This window comes from Staurois parvus, unplaced genomic scaffold, assembly GCF_062004578.1.
Source record: "Staurois parvus isolate SC_StPar_1 unplaced genomic scaffold, SC_StPar_1.0 ptg000056l, whole genome shotgun sequence".
NCBI classification, from domain to species: Eukaryota; Metazoa; Chordata; class Amphibia; order Anura; family Ranidae; genus Staurois; species Staurois parvus.
In genome coordinates this window covers 10,578,281-10,593,480 of record NW_028317852.1, presented here as the reverse complement: position 1 = coordinate 10,593,480, position 15,200 = coordinate 10,578,281, and the positions used below count along the sequence as shown (strand labels likewise).

General features: G+C 42.7%; 1 protein-coding gene across 1 annotated transcript in view; it reads right to left on the bottom strand.

Annotated features, from left to right (window-relative positions):
- LOC149469997 (dual specificity tyrosine-phosphorylation-regulated kinase 3-like) overlaps nt 1-15,200 on the bottom strand; it is a 40,633-nt gene that overhangs the window by 24,905 nt on the left and 528 nt on the right. The window lies entirely within an intron of this gene.

Below are 15,200 nucleotides of genomic sequence, written 5' to 3'. Positions count from 1 at the left end.
CACTACTCTCCTGCACTGTATATACTGTTCATTCTCATACCCTTCACACTACTCTCCTGCACCGTATATACTGTTCATTCTCATACCCTTCACACCCCTCTCCTGCACTGTATATACTGTTCATTCTCATACCCTTCACACCCCTCTCCTGCACTGTATATACTGTTCATTCTCATACCCTTCACACCCCTCTCCTGCACTGTATATACTGTTCATTCTCATACCCTTCACACCCCTCTCCTGCACTGTATATACTGTTCATTCTCATACCCTTCACACCCCTCTCCTGCACTGTATATACTGTTCATTCTCATACCCTTCACACTCCTCTCCTGCACTGTATATACTGTTCATTCTCATACCCTTCACACCCCTCTCCTGCACTGTATATACTGTTCATTCTCATACCCTTCACACCCCTCTCCTGCACTGTATATACTGTTCATTCTCATACCCTTCACACCCCTCTCCTGCACTGTATATACTGTTCATTCTCATACCCTTCACACTACTCTCCTGCACTGTATATACTGTTCATTCTCATATCCTTCACACTCCTCTCCTGCACTGTATATACTGTTCATTCTCATACCCTTCACACCCCTCTCCTGCACTGTATATACTGTTCATTCTCATACCCTTCACACTACTCTCCTGCACTGTATATACTGTTCATTCTCATATCCTTCACACTCCTCTCCTGCACTGTATATACTGTTCATTCTCATATCCTTCACACTCCTCTCCTGCACATACTGTTTACTGTTATACCCTCCTTACACCTCTACTGTATCATATACATTGTTCATTCTCATACCCTTCTCCTGCACTGTATATACTGTTCATTCTCATACCCTTCACACTACTCTCCAACACATACTGCCTGCTATCATACTTTGTGCACCCATCTCCTGTACATACTGCCCAGATTAATTCCCTCTGCTCTACTATACTGCGCATAATGCCTGCCATCAAACCCTGCACAATCCTTTCCTGCATATACATCCCGCTGCCATAACAAGCACACTCCTCTCCAGGATATATTGCTGGCCATCATGATGTCAACACTCCTCTGTTGCACATATTGCCTACCATCATGTCCCCTGCACTCCTCTCCTGCACATATTGCCTACCATCATGTCCTCTGCACTCCTCTCCTGCACATATTGCCTACCATCATGTCCTCTGCACTCCTCTCCTGCACATATTGCCTACCATTATGTCCTCTGCACTCCTTTCCTACACATACTGCCCTTGCCTCCAGTTATACCCTTCGTACTCCTCTCATGTAAATACTGTCTGTCCTCATATCCTCTGCACTCTTCTCCTGCACATACTGCCTGCTGTCATACCATGTGCATGCCTTTTAATGCACATTTTACCTAATAACTAAAACAGTTCTTCAGCATTATTTGTAATATCCCCAACCTTGCCTGTACAAACACACTTGCTAGTCTCCATAATATAAGAGGAAGGTGTTTTGTAGTTCACATACTGAATTCATACCAGCCTCATTCATTACAGAGCAGATGGTGCAACGGATGTTCCTCCATCTCCTTTGTGGGAAGCTGTCCCGACTACTTTGGACCCAGGCTTCCCAAAGGGAGGGCACACGAACTATCATGGAAGGGGTCCTTCCTAGCACTATAAAGCCATCTGGATCACTGTTACATAACAGCTGACTGCTGCCTGATAAAAAGAAACAGTACAAGGATTGGGGCTCCAGCTGAAGCAACGATCCTGTTATTAACTTATTAACCTGTTTATATAGGTCTCTCAGATGGCAAGTAGTTAATCAATTGCTGAGTACACAGCTTCTCTATTGTTTTAATCCTTGATACGTTCCTGTTCCAAGTTTCTGCCATAACTGCAGCCTGTGTTATCCTTTTTCAACGTGGCTTCTTTCTCTTGCATCATCCTATGGAGCCATCCCTGTATGCAGAGACTAGAGTTGTGACTAGTGTCTCCTAATGCTGTGTGCATCAATAGAAACACACAGCTAAGTAACCTCCCTTCTCCAAGCTAGCACACTGACTGGAGACTACACTGCCCACTGAAAGCAGGAGCCAGAAACATTAAGGGCCCATTTACACTAGGAACTGCAGGTGAATTCACATGCAGTTCTATGCAGTGCGATTTGAGCCCCATTCATTTTGAATAGGCTGAAATTGCATGGCACCAAAAATAGTCCATGCACTACTTTTGGAAACGCATGGCAACTGCATCGCATGATACTTTTGTACTATGCAATCCAGTGTGGGCAAACACAATGCTTTTCAGGTGTCGTTAACTTTGAACCGACCCCGCAGCAGATCACAAATGCCTTGCAATCGGAATGCAGTGCGGGAAGCCACGTGGGACCGTGGCTCTCCTACACTGTATTCTAGTGTGAATGGTACCTAAGGCTACATGTAAACTAGCCTACCCTAACCACGGGAAACCGCAAAACAGTACCACGTTTACATGTGTTTTTGCCACATTTTGCATTTTTCCCACAGCTGGCAGTCAAAACGTTCCTATCCTGAATAGTATTCTTCTGTGTTCAGGAGAGGGAGGTTTAACCTCATCTATATGCAGCAGCTCCTAAACTCTGCTAAAGACTAATGTGTACATGGACATATAGGCTTTAATGGAGTCTAGGAGCTTTGGAGAAAAAAAAAAAACCCCAAAAGCTCCTAAACTCAAATTTAGGAGCTGCCAGTGTACATGAAGCCTAAATGAGGTAAGAATTTTAACAAAGTTCACTTGGTGACGTTTAGTTTATTGTGTTGAGCTAAAAAAAGCTGAGGATTTAATAATACTTTAAGTATTTCAATGCAGCACAAGCTCAGGGATGTTGGATTCCTATTGCCCGACACCCGGGACATGTAGTTCCTGGCACCGGGCAGGTAGCTTTTTTCTACCTTTAGTCCTGCTATTGCTTCCTCACCTGCCGATTGCTTCCACACAGTGCCAGCCTCAATGTACACCTCCCCTGTGAGGTTTCCCAGGCTCCGCTTGCCCATCTGCGGCCCCAGCTCACCGTCGGCTAGAGGGGAGGGAGAAGAGCAGACAAGTCCGCTGCGCTCCACTCCCCTTTTTGTGCTGACCCGGAAGTGACGTTACAATGTCACTTCCAGGTCCCCGTTGAGAGATTGTAATTCAATCCCTGGGAAAGAATGTAATATGGTGCGATGTGCACCACATGACATTCAGTGGAGCAGAGGAGAGCCATGCAGGGTCTTTTAGACCTTGGATGTCTCAAAGAGAACCAAAAATCATCACACAGGGGACTTTGTCCCCTAAGTGATGAAAAACAAAATAAAATAAAAAAAAATAAAAAGTCACACCCAAGCACATACCACCCCCCCACAAAAAAAAATATTGAGGCCCCCACATATACGCACGTACAAACATAAAAGCACATGCTGGGGCGCTGAGAGCAATAATTCTAGCACCAGACCTCCTTCGTAAAGCTAAACTGGTGACCTATAAGGAGCTTTAAAAGTGTTGGACCTATAGAAAGTATAGGGTACTGAAGTTCGTTGCCATTTCATGAGTGCGCACAAATTTAAGGATTGACAAGTTGGAAATCTATTTATTCGCTGAAACCTCACCTTTTACATTTTACAAAAAATAGGGTAATTTAGTGCTTTTTTGTGCCCTAAAATTAACTGGTATTTTTTACTAAACTTTGCGGTAAAATCATTTGACGTAAAAAATTGGAACTACCACTATTTTATTCTCTAGGGTCTCTGCTTTCAGAAAATATATAATATTTGGGGGTTTTATGTAATCTTCAGGCCTAAAATGATTTTTTATATGTGTGCAAAAAACGCAAAAACGGCTCTGGCAGCAAAAACACAAAAATGACTCTGGCAGCAAATGGGATAAAGTATAGGCCCTGACCCACCCTTTCCTGCTGAGCAGCCAATCGTTCATCACACTGCAAGGATTCCCCCTCCCTGCTAGGACCCGGGTGCGGTGCTGAAGATAGGCAGGGAGGGGAGGAGGAGATAAACAGCGCAATGTTAAAAATATTACACGTTTAAGTCGCCATAAAGCCTCTTTTGTTTTTAAAAGCGCCAGACATTCCTAAAATCACCTTTGATTTAAATACGGTTTTGGTAATTTTTTTTTTTTTTTATCTGAACAAGTAGATTGTCATGAGGGACAAGTAGACTGGGGCCCCGATTTAGTCCCTGGACAAGTAGTTTTTTCAAAAATTTCCACACCCCTGCAAGCAAGAAGCTCGCTGGATTTCTGAAAAGATCAACTGGTATTGATTAAACAGATGTAACAAAAGGTTTAAATCGTATATAGAACAGATCAAAGTGAAGCAAATAAGAGATATTCATTCTTAGGGATTACATACACTTTAAGCTTACACAAAGATCAAGATGTCTGGGGAACAAACATGGCATTTTTTGCCTGCTTAAGAGACACGTTAAAAAACAAACAAATTATTGCTAAAAGTAGAAGCTGCTATTTGCATCTGTGTCATCAATACTAGAAAAAAAACTCTATATAATCATAAGAAGCTTAACAATATATAATAATGTTTTCATATAGTATGTCCCATAATTAGAACATACTTAACAGACAATTATATTCAAAACCATAACAGAACATTAAATAAGACAGATCAAGATATAATATTAGACTATGTACACAGTATAAAATAAAATACAAATAAAACAAACATTTCTACGCCATACTATGCAGGGATTACTGTCTAGCCTTATCTTGCTGCACATGTAGCTTACGGATATATTGTGCGGTCACTTATTAATCGCTTTGCTAGTAGTTAAAGGATAAGTGTACTTTCAGTGCTCTTATCTTGAGTGACAACCCCCTCCTGATGCTGAGTATTTGTGCAGATCTTCACTGTACGGCCTGCCCAAGACTTAAAATTACACTTCAAATATCTTCCAAAGCATGCATCAAGCATTTTGAAAACCATAAAAGTGGATCTAGTGAAATCTAGGCCTTGTTGTTAATGCAGCAAAAAGACCAAGTCCAGCTTGGGTTCATTCACAGAGAAGCTGTATTTTTCTAGTCTCTGCAATGCTGGTGTAATTCGCAGAGCACAGTTGTGCAGAATTATGCAGCATGTCTACATTTTTCCCATACATTAACAGATGTGAAACTCAGAAAAGCTACATAGAAGAAAAAAAATAGTAGTGGTCATAAAAGAGAAGAGGTAATGATAATACAGGATGTGATGGGAATATGCGCTGAAAAAGAAATTCAATATCCTGGGAGTACAGTATAGGATGCAAGTTTGATATTCCTGGACTCTGGGTTATAGGCTGATACCTTTAGGTGATTGGACACTCCAAGATGTTGATAGGAAGCTTGGCTTCCTCAAGTGACCATGATACCTGGACTGTAAGAGATCGGAGCACTCCTATCCATAGACTGAGAGACTTGCATCTGTTATTATCTTCCAGTGGCATGGTAGAAACTGCTTGCCCACTGCAAAGTTGGGTTGGAAATCCTCAAACTAGGGAGTTCCTTGCTTGGCTGGATAACAGCAAAGGCAGGTTTGTTCCATGCCAACAAGATGTTGTGTTGGAAGGCCTTAAAAATAATTGAGCGAATGGAACTGCCTTGAAGAAGACCACTCATGAGGAACATAACTCTCACTAAGAATCTCACAGAGGGATCAAACAAAGAGAAGATTGAACGAGGGTTTTTGGAAGTTGATTACCCAACCAAAAACCTGAATAATCCTGTGGACATTTGCAGATAGCTGGAAGGGAGCCATCTGCAAAAGAAGGTCATCTAGATAACGCAAAGCTATCTGCATAAAAAAGTTTTCTAGATACCTTGTTACCTGAATGCCCTGAGCTCTTAAGAGGGCAAGAAAAGATGCAAGTACTCCGGTGAATACTCTGAGGGTAGAAGACAAGCCAAATGGCAGTGTGACAAACTGCAAATAATTGTTTCCCTATTGTGAAGTACAGGAAGGCTGAGGAGGTGGGTAAATGGGAGATAGGCATCTTGGGTGTCTAGGGATGCCAGGTGTTCCACTTGTCTCAGAAAGGCAACAACTGACCTTGCAGATTCTATACAAAACTGTGGAATTAAGAGGTACTTGTTAAGAATTTTAGGTAAGAATAGGACAAATACCCCTATTAGGTTTAGATATAGTGAACAAGTTTGAACAGAATCCATAGAACCTGTGCTCCAGAGGTACTGCAAATCTGATGGACATTGAGCAGGTTTCAGTTGATCTGAAAGAAGAAATAGAAAGTGGTGAAGGTGTAGAGTTTGGACCTCTATTTTGTACCCCTTTAAAATCAACTGAAATCACAGGTCTGGGACATTTGTGACCCAGAGAAAGGCAAACTGTAAAATATGTCCCAACACTCTTAGGAGTGAGGGTGCCCATCATTGAGAAGAGGGCTTTGGGATAGACCTTACCTCCCGTGACATCGCTGATGAATTTTTCAAGTGCCTCACCAAAGAGACATCCTTCTTTAAAGGACATACGTGAGAAGTGTCTTTCACAGGCAGCTTCTGCTAAGCAAGCTTTGAGCCACAAAATTCTGTACACATGAACAGAATTCTAAGGATTTTTATCATACCTCGTTCTAGGGTATCAACACAACAGAGCAAAGCAGAAAATTATTGCTCAGGCAAAGTACGGCCCTGAAATACAGGATCATGTTGGTTGTTCATTGCCCTAGTCCAGTTAGCAGTGATTGACTAACAGAAATTGCAGCAAAGGCTGGTTTCAGAGCTGAGCTTGTGAGAGTGAAGAGCCTTTAAAAGCTTCTGAAAATTTTTGTCAGCAGAATCTTTGAATGAAAAAACATTTTCTATAGGTACAGTAAGATGTTTAAAAGGATATTTTCACCTTTGGAAGCATGTTACACATTCCAACCGTTTTTTCCTAATGCTGCAGTCACTGCCCAACCTCTCCCCCCCCCCCCCATGACAGCAGTAATGATTCTCAGAGGGGTAAGTCTTAGCTGAATTGACCCAATTGTCATAAATTGCCCATTCTATTTTCTCATGAACAGGGAATGGCATCGAAGACTTAGCAGGTCTCTTGGTACCCAATGGGCATGGCGATACAGAGGAGAGTCAAATGTGACCATACGGAGGCTTCTTCTCACAGCAAAGCGAGCATATTAACATTGGGAGGCATACTGAATGAAACCATAACATCAGGTGAATAGGAGCCTGGGGGTGAAAAATTTTCCACGGCCTCCATTTACATCAATTTCAGATGCTCTTCAATTCCCTCTATGCCTACCTCTTCTAGAGCAGGTACATCAGGATCCGACTCAGCCAGATACAGTGAGGGTGGAGAAGGAGATTGGCACCTGAACAGTGATGAGTGTATAAAAACCTTTAGTTGTCCAAGTAATTGTGACTAGTAGCAGAAAAATCTGCCATAGTCTGGCCAGCCATGTGTTGTGTGCCTGAGACAGAACTAGAATTGGATGAAGAATCCAATGTAAAAATGGGATGCTGCCCAAATGCAAGGGAAGCATCGTTACTCTAAGAGTTTTGCAGGCCTTCCCCAGATCAAATGTATGCCTGTGCTTTTGCAACCGTTCCCTTGCACCTGGTTTCCCCCATTGCCTTTAGTGGAGGTTTTCCCCCTTATGGTACTCACAAAACAGGGTGTAGAGATGGGGAAAGCAACAACCCTACTTGCTGTGGGACTACAATAATGGTTGAAGAAACAGGGTGACCATGTCTTACTTGTCCATGTCGTTGGTCCCTATATAGGGTCCAGGCTTCACTCGTCACAGTGGGCATATTCCCAAAGAGGTCTTCAGGGTCTGAGTTCCACAGGGATGAACCATGGTCCTGGATCTGTACAGCACCCTGAGCCTACCTAGGCTTGTTGTACTAAGTGTCAGGGTGAGTTCGCAGTGCAGAGTCCTGGTATGGCTCCCAAGGTTTTTCTAAAAGTTGCACCAATCTGCATGCACTGTTTCTGTTGTTAGATTAGAAGACAGTGAAGGGTTGATTGATTAATCTGAAGTTAAAATAATAAACTAGTTAAGCTAAGAGTGATTTCTCCATATGGGAGAAGTGGTCCATCACCTTAGGACACTAGCAAAAAAAGGAGTGTGATAGGGTTATAGGAGGACACGCATGAGGCATGTCCTCAAAAACTTTCACAATGTCCAATCACCTGAAGGTACCAGCCTACCAATCTATGAATATCAAAACCCTGTGTACAGTACAATTAAGATAATACACATAGACTGATGTTAAAGTGTTACTAAACCCACAACAGTAAAATCAGTCTGTATATGTAACCTAAGGAGTTATTTCTTCGCATTGTGTAAAAAGGATAAAGGATGTTTTATCCTGTTTTCTCTGATCCTCCCCTTCTTCCACTGTCCCCAATCCATCTGCTAATAGAACAGAGTCTTGGGGGGCAAGCTGCACATGCTCAGTTTGGTGTGTATTGCTAGAAAGTGTTTTTTTTTTCTTGGGAGTGTACATGAGGTCAGCACAGGGCCAATTAGTGCTGTCCAGAAAGAGGGTCCGGGGTTATCCAGCCTCATAGAACAATCGGGAAAGAATTAAAACTCCTCCTACAAGCTTTAGCCAGTGCTCTGCTGGACCCTGACAGAAGTCAAAAGACTGCTCACTGCTGATGAGAAAATGCATTTAACAGTTTCTATTTACTAAAATAATTGCATTTCCATGTTCTGTGTACTGTGGGAGATATAGTGAATGCAGGGTCCTGTAACACTAGTAACACTTTAATGCACATAAAAGTGCACCTGAAGCCTCATGTACACATCAAATCTGTGTGTTTTTTCATCAGTTTTTATACATGTATGGTATGAAGCAGGTCTAAGGGCTGGACACAACATACACAGTCCAGTGGGCTTTTAGTCTTCATCAAAACAGATGCACAGTGTTTTCAATGTATTCCAATGGCCTACTAGTGCAGTGCATTTAATCACAGTTAACAAAAGTAGAACATTCTGTATTTTTTTCCCCATGGAATGCAGCAAAATGTATGAAAAATGCACCAGAATGCATGTGAATGCACCAGAAACACACTGGAATGCACATGTCCTAAAATTAAATTAAGTAAAAAACAAGGGGAAAAAATGCACAGAACGCATCAAAAACATACTGGAATGCTTCAAAAACATGTAAACAAGCATGCAGAAATGCATTCGGAAAGGCAAATTGTGGTGTGAACCAGCACGAAATTGTTAAATCTTTACTCTTCATTAGCTACATCAGCTGATGCTATACAACACTTCCGGGGGATTTTAATAAAATGTCCCCCCTGTGGGTCATCCTGCTGATCCCTGCATGACACAGTAGTGACGTATGGGTGGGATGGAGGACGCACAGTGGGTGAAATTGTATTCAATACATCAGGTAGTGTTGAATGCAGCATGAAGAGAGTGAATAGCTAACACACCACCCACTGGAAACATAATTATCCCTCAAGTACTTTTAAAGGGTAGGCTTAGTCTAAAGTTGGCTATACACACACACATAAGAAAAAAACATTGACAAAAAAAACAGATCCCTCCATGCACGCTAAACAGTGCAGATGGACAAATCTCCCACAACGGTTATTGTATTCTAATGGCTAGCCCCGTCAGTTGTTAAAAAACGCAAGTGGTGCTTGCGTGAGAATGGATGTACTGTTCGACCAACAATTACTTGCCTGGCTCCATTGATTTAAAAATGTTAGGTGGAAGAGTGTTGACAGCCAAAATTCACTTTGTATATGGCCAGCTTAAAGCGGAGTTCCACCCAAAAGGGGAAGTTCCGCTTTAAGGACTGCTCCTCCGCTCCCCCTTAAGGATTGGCACCTTTGAGGAGCGGGGACCCGAATTTGACAGGTACCCGCTCCCACTTCCAGTCTGATCGCCTAGGCGATTGGAAGGTGTCCTCCCTGTAGTCTTTTGGGACACGTGACAGGTCCCAGAAGACTACAGGACCATTCATGAAGCGTAGCGCTACTCACGCATGCGCAGTGGGTACCCGGCTGTGAAGCCGCAAGCTATCACAGCCAGGTGCCCACACTGAAGATGCCGGTCTCCTGGAATATAGGACAGCCGGTGAAACGAGCTGCGGGGGACACACCACGGGACCGAGGGACAGGTAAGTGGCTGTTTTTTAAAAGTCATCAGCTACAGTTTTTGTAGCTGCTGACTTTTATTTTTTGACAGGTTAGTGGAACTCCGCTTTAACCTCTACGGGTGGTGACAGAGTCCATTATTGCACATCACCTTCATTTTTTTTTGTGTGTGTGAATAAAGTGGTGGAAGTACCAGAACCTCTGCTAAGTGGTTATTGTATGTGTCTTCCAGTCCTCTTTCAAACACATACCAAAGCGCAGAAAAACAACACCCAGCAACAACACAGGCCCTTTATGTACAGGGATACCTAATATGCGTACTACAATGGGGACGAATGTATATCTGTGAATGCTAATTATACCTATGCCTATATTATGTTCCTGCAGGTGTGTTGTGTGTGAATGGACTAGTATTATTTCATCACACTTTAACTTACTTTTAAGGTTGAGTTTTTTCTATTTAACATTATTAACATAACGAGGAGGTTGACAAGTAACAGGGAGTAACAGGTCCTCATAATGGAGATCATATGTCCATCATATGTCTTGTGCATTATCTACCACTCATTTTAATAAACAGTGTTTAACATGCTGCACTTAGAAGGCGCCACTTCTGTTCCTTTAATGGAGATGAGCCTTCCCTGTGTGCTGCATGTGCTAAAGGGGGATGCAGAGTCTCGGATCCCCTTTTTTTTCCCTGTTGTTGTACTGAAACTTAAACAGAGGACTGCACACTTCCAGGTTTATTAACTGCCACAAGAACATCTCTACTTTCATTATGAACAAGGGCGTGCTTCTATAGTTTCTGGAGGCCAATGTCAAAATCAAGTTCACGCCCTGAGCATTTTTAAAGCTTAACTTTATGTATGTTTTTTTTTTTCTGAATAAATGCAGTTGGGGTGCCTTTCAGAGAACACTTTGCACTGAATGCAAAGTGTGCTCTGATTGGATGAGGAATAGGCAGGCGGTGACATCATGATCTCTACCTTGCCTAAGGCTAGGTTCACACCTATGCAGGTTATGCTTGAGTCATTTCTGCACTGTGTTTTGTGGTGCGTTTTTGCACTAGCATTTTTGTTGCGTTTGGCATTTTTTTTTCCTTGTTGCTAGGTACATTTAAAATGCAAAACAAAGCAAAAACACAGAAAAAAAAGTCAGCAAAACCGTTATACATGCTTTTCTGCAGTGTTTCCACTTAAGTCTATAGAAACAAAAATGCGTTCAAAAAAGTCCCTGACCCTTTCCAAAAACACACCGGGTGAAAACGCACAGGTGTGAACATATCCCATAGGAAATCATGTTAAATGGACTGTACTGCGTTTCTGCAAAATGCTGCGGAAAATGCTTAGGTGTGAACCTAGCGTAAAGAAGCAACGTCTTACACTCATTAATAAAAATGCAAGGCATTCAGTGAATGGCACCTGTGCCAAGCAAATGGCTTTCTGTGTTCACTATGAAGCTGGGCAGCTGCTCCGCAAGGGGCATGGAAGACTGCAGCAATCGTGACTACTACAGCAATTTCCATCCTCCACGGGGATCAACCAGTTATAGCACATACATACTTACACTATTCAAAGCTAGAACTATGCTAAAAACCCACACATGGAACTTTAACAATTTGATTACCATTACATTTGTCAATGGCGATCCAAGAAAGGGTACAGCATTTACATTTGCAATAGATCCTTAGCAGGGAAGGTGTACATATACAGTATTTCCATTCCTGTATATTATACTGTACACCGCATTTTAACACCTATTAAATGAATCATGTATATTTACGGCACATACATTTTTATTGTGTTTTGAATCTATAGAATACCACTCGAGTTATCACTCTCTAAAATGCCTGCTATTTTTGGCTGTTAAAGCAGACCTTATAGGAAAATACAAGGTCGTGCTGTTTTCCAGTCCAGGGGTCATGCTGTTTCCTAGTCCCCCATGCAATGCCTAAAACAAGTCCATTACAATGACAATCTGACCGATATCAACACACAGCACTGATGCGTACTGAGTGAAAATAGAACATGCGACAACTTGTCAGCGGGCGTGGAAGAAAACAAAATAAAGTAAACTGGCTTTCACTGTGGGGAGAAAAATAAAAACAAAAACACAACATTTAAAGAAAAAAACAAGTATGTCAACTGAAGTGCATTCAGCATGCGTCACTGCACATGGTGTAAAACCATGAAGAAAAAAAGGTAAAGCGGACCGTGACCCAAAAATGAAAGCATCCTTCAAAAACTTTATAACTGCAGGCAATTTTTTTTTTTTTTTTGGGGTGGGTGTCTATTTTTTTGGCAACATGCAATATTCGCATACCACACATTCCTGGAAAAAGCTGAGCAGATGGTGACATCATAGATCAAAATATGCATCGCCAGTTCACCGTGAATAGTCAAAATGATTGTCCTTCATAGAAGTCACATCACAGAAGGTTCAGCAGGAACCGGCTGACTTTTGGTATTTGTGTAGCTGGCCTAATGAAAACCATGCTGGAAAACCAGCATTCAATCACTGCTTGCAACCAATTGCTGTAAAATAGTGAGGCAAGGAAGATGGATCCACATGGCTTACAATGATGCAGGGGAAAAAAGCATGTGCGTCTATACCCTGCTTTAGCTGCAACACTGCGGCTAGATAGGACCCCTTTGTTAGGCATACCTGCTCCCACCTATTTATTCCTCTTTCTAACCTAAGTGATCAATTAGAAGGTGGTGGCGCCCCCCCGCATTTTATCCTCAACACAGGCTTTGGAGAGGAACTTAACTCCCCTTTCCTGCTGGGATGAGCTGAAATAACATACTCACTCACCCACCAAATCCAGCATTTTCATCTACCAAAAGCTACCACACTGCCAGGTCTGGCATCCTCTTTGTTAATCTTCCAGATTCTATCACCCGGCATGAAGACACTGCAATGCACATACTCCGTAGGTTATACCTTTACCCAAACCTCATGGGATCCATAGCATGGGCATCCCAAGGGGCTACAGGCAGGAAGGAGGGACGTCATTCTAGTGCCAGAGAGGTGAAAGTGCTGGCTGCACTCCGCCGAAAAAAGAATTCCCCCTCTAAAAAAAATGCTTTGGCAAATGAACAGAACACAAACAAGAGAGTAAAATTCAGCTTTATCCCTGGTTCACACGATGCGGTTCTGATGTGTCCCAGAAAGCACAGATCCGCATGTCAAATGAGATAACATGTCTTTAGATGGAGGTTGTTCACACTTATGCATTCTGAACACCATGCAATTTCTAAAAGGGTCCTGTGCACGTTTGGTGCAATGCCATGTGTCTTTGAGTCCTATAGACTTGAATAGAAACAGCAGTGAAAACGCATAGGTGTTCAAACGCAATGTGATTTCAGTGCAAGATACACCTAATGTCACAAAATTAGCCAGAACAGAAATTGTGGCTGTGTAAAATTGTCGCAGCAGAATCACACTGAAAATGCTCCTGAATTTGTACTTGAAAACGCATAGAAATCGCACTGCATCAGTGTGAACAAAGGCGTAGGGCTCATTTCCACCAGCAGTTGGGAGAGCAGAAAAATTACCCCTGAACCACATCCCCTTTAGCTTGAAAGGTAGTTGCCAAGAGTGTACACATGTTGTGGTCGTGCTGGAATAATACCACCTGCCAAAAGCAACCCATTCAAGTGAATGAAGCCCAGCTGCAACCGCCCCACAATGCACACTGCCGGCATTTAGTGGTTAAAACAGGCAGTGAGGAGACGATTAAACACCTCCTGACCCTGCCTGTCAAAGAGCGTCTTAAAGGATGAGTTCACCTTTTGGACAACAAAAAAAAAAAAACGCACTTTTTTTGCAGGTAAAAAAAATGTGCATTTATGATTTTTGTCCAAAGGAGCCTGGAAAGTATTGCAGCAGTGATCAGTAGATGGCTGATGCCATGCAGGTCTCCTGCAGACCTGTCAGAATATCTGCTTGCTGTTCGGGATGTAGGAGCAAGCAGATATTCTGACAGGAAGCTTCCATGAACTACCACAGCGCTCTACAGCACCATGGTAGTTCATTGAAAACTACAAGCCAACATCTGCTAAGGCTGCCGGGACTTGTAGGCACTCAATCACAGAACACAGGGAACGAGTGACACGCCGTGTGGGCGGAGCCCTGCATGTCCACGCTGTTTTCAAATGGGGAAACTTCTCCCCATATTATCTGTCAGAGGGAAGGGCGGCTATGGGAACATGTTACATGTTCGACTCTAAAAATGGGTGAAGCATGTAACATGTACCAAAGGTGAATTTATCCTTTGAATTCTGATTGATCTTCAAAGAGCAAAGCTCTTAGGCCACACCCCGCACGTGCGTTTAGCCACTCTGCGAACCCCAGCGACAAGATCTTACTGCTTCATTCAGCTGGGATTGACAGCTGTGTGCGGATCACAGCTAGACACACACAAAGTGGATCCAGACACAACAGCCTATCACTGCATCGTACAGCTTGGGGACCACAGCTGTCAATCCTACCCACAGGAATTTATTACAGGTACTTATATAGCACTACCAAATTTACTCAGTGCTTTATATATATACATATATAGTACATCCATATCAGTCCCTGTTCTCAAGGAGCTTACAATCTAAAGTTCCTGACTCACATTCACACATACTAGGACAATTTAGACAGGACCCAATTAACCCACCAGCATGTCTTTGGAGTGTGGGAGGAAACCCACACAGGCACAGGGAGAACATGCAGATTCCAGTCAGGTGGTGGTGTTGTCAGGATTTGAACCAGCAACCCTAGTACTGCTAGGGAGAAGTATTAACCACTAAGCCATTGTGCTGCCCTGTATCTTCTTGGCACTGAGATTCGCAGTGTAACTAAATGCCCGTACAAATGGAGCCTTAAAGATACTCACCTCAGACCACGGCTTGCGGTCCCCTTGCCTAGGCCATGATGATGTCACTTACGGAAATCTTACAAAAACGTATTCCTGCATATCACCGCTTCCTAGGCAAGGGGAACAGAAGTTGTCATCTTAGGTGTTTCTTTGATTTTTTTATTTTTTGTACAGTCTTACATGGGGGGGGGGGGGGTAGGATTTAAAAATAGCGTGACCTTGCATCATGGAATGCCCGCTGCTAAGTGTCTCTTGAGAGAA